The sequence below is a fragment of the Olea europaea genome, chromosome 6 (assembly GCF_002742605.1).
Source record: "Olea europaea var. sylvestris chromosome 6, O_europaea_v1, whole genome shotgun sequence".
Classification (NCBI taxonomy): domain Eukaryota; kingdom Viridiplantae; phylum Streptophyta; class Magnoliopsida; order Lamiales; family Oleaceae; genus Olea; species Olea europaea.
Genome location: NC_036242.1, coordinates 12,977,696 through 12,983,847, shown reverse-complemented (window position 1 = coordinate 12,983,847; position 6,152 = coordinate 12,977,696). Strand labels below are relative to the sequence as shown.

The 6,152-nt window shown below is 32.4% G+C and overlaps 1 protein-coding gene across 6 annotated transcripts in view; it reads right to left on the bottom strand.

The window, feature by feature from the left end:
• Positions 1-2,508: 2,508 nt before the first annotated feature.
• Positions 2,509-6,152, bottom strand: part of LOC111395889 (pentatricopeptide repeat-containing protein At2g26790, mitochondrial) — a 6,494-nt gene continuing 2,850 nt past the window's right edge. For 2 of the 6 annotated variants that reach the window (XM_023022094.1, XM_023022099.1), the window contains 3 exons: positions 4,533-4,633; positions 3,585-3,813; positions 3,300-3,493 (listed from right to left, as the gene is read on the bottom strand). The gene's annotated coding sequence lies outside the window, so the exon portion shown is untranslated. Of the gene's footprint in view, positions 2,778-3,299; positions 3,494-3,584; positions 3,814-4,326; positions 4,380-4,532; positions 4,634-6,152 lie in introns of those variants that run through there. The other 4 variants (XM_023022095.1, XM_023022098.1, XM_023022097.1 and 1 more) reach the window with 4 other exon arrangements.

The window sequence follows — 6,152 nt, the reverse complement described above, 5'->3', positions numbered from 1 at the left end:
TGTGCTCAGGTATGTACTCTCGAATCTTAAATATTTCTGAAGTTTTTATCTTAGAATCTCGCACTAGCCAATGACATATAGTATCGACACAACACACAGTAAGAGATCTAGGATTCGACTTTTTAACTTTGAAATGAAACTTCTCTTTCAAAGCCTTAAATTGAAGCCTTGTGTGTAATTGTTGCTTGCTAAAGAATATCTGATTTTCCACAATGTCCTCTTCATCAATCAACTCAATTGCATTTCGAATAAAAAAATTCCCTTCACCTAAGCCTTCATCCGCATTATCAATCGTTTGTGGCTCTTATAGTTCGCACAAACCAACTTCATCGTGTCCACACAATGCATCTTCTATTGGTGACAAAGACTCAACTCCGACATGCAGTTCGTGCTCTCCAGCATTATATTCATCTGCAATTACACACAACGTCGCTTCTGTGTGAACAGACATAAACCATTACAAATCCTCATCGTCGGCTACATCAGCAGGGGCTATATTCATGTTCGGAACTGTAAATTTCAATTGAATTCGAAACTTCATTTTGTCAACATTCAGCTTCTCGAATAATTTATGTACAAGTTTTTCATATGTAATATCATGTCGAACAATAATTGATGTTGTTCGGTTCCCTAACCACTTCCACCCGTCGTCCATGTTGACGAATCTACCACGATATGAGACAACAAATCTCTTAACATCTCTCATAGCTGCATGTCATAAACAACAATACTGTCAGTCACTAACGAAAATCGAAAACGAAAATGCTACTTGCATGCAATATGTGAAACGCTATACACGAAATTTTTCCAATTTAGTCAAATTTTTAATGTTATTGTCAACATTTGACAATGTCGAGAATGATAGTATAAATATCATTCTCGAAGTTTATAAATGTCGTGAATGATATTTATACTATCATTATTGACATTTATAAAATGTCGATAGTGAAATGACGGGATTCCATGCATTTATTATCTTCTTCAACTTCAACCACCATTTTTGCAAGAATTTATTCCACCATAAATGATATTCTAAATGCAGAAGTATATTATCTAACTAAGTTATTAAAAATGAATGGTACAAAAAATATATACTTAGTGTTTGGATAATTTCGTCCATTGAAGAGGAAAAATACCTTATCAAAAAATTGAGATTTGAACATATATAATAACAACTACTAAATACAATTTATCAAAAAAAAAAATGGGAGTTCAAAGAAATATACCTTCGACCGAGAAATGATGAGAGTCTAATCAGCTTCAAGTTTCAACGACAGTAAATTTCTTCACATGAATAAAATGATTTCTTTGAAGTTGGAATCAGATACTTCTTTATATGTGTTAATGAAATTTCCGCTTCTTCTTCATTTGTTCTAGAATAATTGATTAAAATCTAATTAAAAACGTAGGCAAGTGGACTCACCTAGGTAATAGCAACATTATTATGGCTTCTCATAGAAGCTATTTCCTCTTCTAAAAAATTGTACCAAATTGATATAAAATTGATTAATCTTTTCATGAGGATAAAGTAGATAATTCGATATAGAAATTGAACATTTTTGCAAGGATTATCAAAATAGGACACTTTTCAACTCACATCCCTAAAATTGGACATTCTTGAAAATGCATCTTTTTACATTATTGTTCTCAAAACATCCTTTTGTCATTTTTCTTATGGTCCCAAATTGCTCAAGTCAACTCTGGTTTTTTTTTCTATCTTTTTTATTTTTTTTAATAATTAAGGTAGAAATCCATAGAATGCATTGGAGATGAATTTTAGACTTGATTGTTAAATTAACATTAATACCACATAAACCAAAAATCTTTCAATTTCCACGTCACATAGACAGCAACCGTAGAATGCATTGGAGATACTCTTGCAACATAAGCTAAATTGGCAATAACTACAAAAGTTCATCTTCAATACATGTCTCAGACTATGCTTATTAGACGGGGTAAGAAAAAAGTAGACATTGTTAAGAGAATTGTCTAGGTGTAAAACTTTCTTCAAGATGAAATGAGTCACTATCATTTAACATTTCTCTCTCCCATGTTTCTCATTTTGTCTCATAATTATTAAATTTTCTCTCTTCCATTAAATATATGTTAGAGATGATTTTGAATTATTGACTAAATTCATTAGAGATAAGTTCGAACCAGGTGGCTCTAAGTCTTTCCACAGAGCCAGTATGCGGATCGACCTCCACGTTGAGGTCGCCCATTGGGGTCAAATTATTATATGTTAATATAATGTAAACCAAAAGCATTTTTTATTTAAATGCCATTAAAATTGCGGTCCATGAAATGCACTGAAGATAATAGATAGATATAAAAAAATGCAGGATTACGGGTTGAGCTGACCCACAGCCATTGAAAATAGTTCGAGGGAGTAGTATGATTTTGAGTTCAGACCTTCAACCTCCCATTAACCTGTCTTGAATTAAAAATAATGTATATGACTGAGACTAAGCAAGAAATTGGTGCATAAAATATATGGAAAACTAGAAATATTGGTTCCTAATAAAAGGTATCTTGTTTTCGTTCAAGAGGTGAGACGAGTTACAACAAAGTGAGAATCTGTCGAATAGTTCACACCAAATCCTCACGAAGGTTGAAAGTTGGTCAAGCAAAGATTTAACAAATCAATGATGCTTAGCTGCTTTATTAGTTGGCTTCATAGCTTGCTTCTTCCAACTGTTTACGTGGTTTATTCTTTTTCCTTGACTTACTTAGTTCACATCTCAATTTTGTTAAGGATTCTGGACCTTCTTCTTCACCTGGTCAAAGAGAAAGAATCCTTCAACTCTATGATCACATTTATAGAAATTTGGAGTAGTCTATTGTCCTATTGTATAATAAAAGGAGTAAGTAATTCGATTTGACTGAACTTTCAAACCAAATCATTTTAAATGGTTTGAAAAAACCTCAAACCTAAATCAAACCATTCGACACAGTTTAAGATTTTCTCAAACATATACCTAATGATTTATACCGCGATTATTTTTCTTCATGTTCACTTTGTCACTACTAATTCAATTATTACAAAATACTTTCATACTTTATTAAAAAAAAAATATATATATATATATATATATATATAGTGAGAGCACTTATCTATACAAACTGCATTCGACATCTTCAACACTATATATATATATATAGTGAGAGCACTTATCTATACAAACTGCATTCGACATCTTCAACACCATGCCTTTTTGTGATTATACTATATTTTGTGATGGCGAAAACAAACCCTGGATCAAGAAGCTGATTTCCATCATCTCTATAAAGACAGCTCAACTTGAACTTCTACTTTTATTTCGGAACGAGTTACAGACAAACCTACGAACCACCTCATGCTTTGAAAAATAAATTAATTTCTCTGTCATGTTTTATTAATAAGGAACGTGTATACATTTCTTCTTCCGGTGACTGTAATAAAGCGTTGGTGGAAAATCATCTTCATCGTAGATATAATGACTTCAAAGTAATCCTGCATGTTCAGAGCAGGAAATAAAAGCTCAAACAGAAGAATAACTTTACGAGTAACAGTTAGGTAAATTTATATCTAGAGATTATTTTACCGGTCGTGATCCCTGCTAAATGCAGGTTTTGGCCCTTGCATCCCTGGGAAACCAGACTTGAGAGTTTGAACGACTCGCATGCCCGTCCTATTTCTTCCTTTTGCATCAGCGCTAAGATGTTGTAGGGGTTGATTCTGCAAAAACAGAAGCCACACAAATATAAATCAAATCTCTCTCATTCACCATGTCCAGCCTTTCGCATCAGTTCTATGATGTTGTAGTGTTGATTCTGCAAAAACAGAAGCCATACAAATATAAATCAAATCTCTCTCATTCTTAACCATGTCAAGCCGTATTGAGTTCAATGTGACAGAAATCAAAACTTGACAAGATAATTAACAAATTTTATTGCATCTCTCTCATTATTAATCATGTTCAGCAATATGGGGTTCAATGTGCAAAAAAATAAATCTGAATAGGTCAATTAACACATTTTATTAAATAACTCTCATTCTGAATCATGTCCAGCCATATCGAGTTCAATGACCAAAATATTTAAACTTTGATCAAGTTAATTAACATACTTCATGGCATCTCTCAACTTCTAGATTACATCTAGCCCTATCGAGTTCAATGTACTAAAAATCAAAACTTTATCAAAAAGCTGATAGATTTCATGACGCATGACTCGTACTTGTGCGTGTCTAATCCTATCAAGTTCAACATGCCAAAAGTGCCTTGAAACTTTTCTTCCCTTTAATAGGAAAAAAGGAAAATAAAGTTTCTATTGTCAGAAGCAAACCATTCCTTATATTTATCATTCCATTTCCATCCTTTCAACAAGGGCTGGCAAAACTGCACATAGAAATCAGAAATTCAACTAAATTGAACCAGAAATTGATCATAGAAAAGGAATCTCAGCTATGAATATAGAAAGAAAGGACAACTCAAAGGATGATATTAATATATTATACTTCGAGTGATCAAAATACAGAACAAATAACATACCAGGCAAAAGTATATTAACAATGCCGTGTGATTTGACTGTTCATCTTTCTCCGCTCTGGGAGAAAATTTTGCCATCAATCTATCTTACTGTTTCTTGAACCCTACAATATGCAAATATCCATGATGATTTAGAAATATGAGTATTGAGCCACGATAATTCCTTTTCGAAATTAGATACTCTTTATTTGATAAAAACGTTGTATATATAAAGATGCTTTTATATAATAAAATGTTCATTTTCATCAACAATTTATATAAACAATACAGCCATCTATTAGTATTGATTGTTGACTCAACACCTAAAAACAATATTTCTACAAAATTTCGAAAACAGAGAATAACGTTCAACGCATGTTGACTACAACTAGTTTGATAAAGAAGAGTTCTTGATATTACCTTATACTTATTTGACAAAGAAGTCTAGCATTAAATTTGCACATAAAAATTTACTACTCGATAAAGAAGAGTTCTTGATATCACCTTCTCTTATTTGACATTAAATTTGCAATTTTTTGGATTATTTGATAAAGAACAATTCTTGATATCACCTTCTCTTTTTGACAAAAAAGACTAGTTAATATTACCATCACATTTTTTCTTACTAAAAACAATATGAAGAAAATTTTGATTGATTTAACATATACATCCTTATTTTCAAGATCCATTTCTTCCTTCATCATCTTAAAATATTGCACAACTATTGCCGCCCTTAAGCCATGTTCATACAATCCATTACACACAACACACGAGCTATTAGTTAACTCAAAATGTTTCTTGCCAATGAACCTTTTTCACGCATTTATCAGTAAATCTATGGAAAACACACGAACAAGGATTTTTCAGCTAACTAAAGATTAACTCAGCAAATTTCAATCCCTTTCCTGTCTATTGCACAACATATCCCCATTGGCCCAGAAACAGGCTAATTGAAAGTTTTAATTCAGGTTCAGAAAGAAGATACTGAATATGTTTTGGCAACATGAAAAATGTAATGCTGCCAGAAAAGGTGTTTCTAAACACAGCAAAACAAGCTATTAGCAATAAGTATCCTGATAAACAAATATCAGCAACTCTGAGACTTATTAATCTGTTAATTCTTAAACATAAAATCAAATAATCAAATTCTGCTCGTAAACCGCGTCTGCATCAGTCGAAGTGGTGGACGGCGCCACTGAGTCAAAGAGAGGCAATCATATCATGCCATAAAACACTTAATATATATATATACACATTTTCCGGTGATGAAGGCCGATTGAGATCCCAGCAGTCAAACCATGCTCTTCTGGAACAGGTAAGTAAATACTTAGGCCAAAGCTTTCATCTACCCTTTATCCAACATCCAAACCATGGAGGAAGTTAAAAGAGACTAGTAATCAACGTCATTTCATTTTTGTTCCAGTTTTCATGAAATGACAATCAATTCAATTCCATAATTATTTGAGATGCCCAACATATTAATGTCAGTTTAAAAATTTTCAGCATGCAGATGGAGCCTTCACCAACACTTCATTTAGTGCAAGTAAACAATTTCTAATTATATAATGTAAAAGTAATGCCCTATAACATCCTCACTCCATACAACATGCATACTCAATGTGTTAAAGGTTTCATACTGAGATT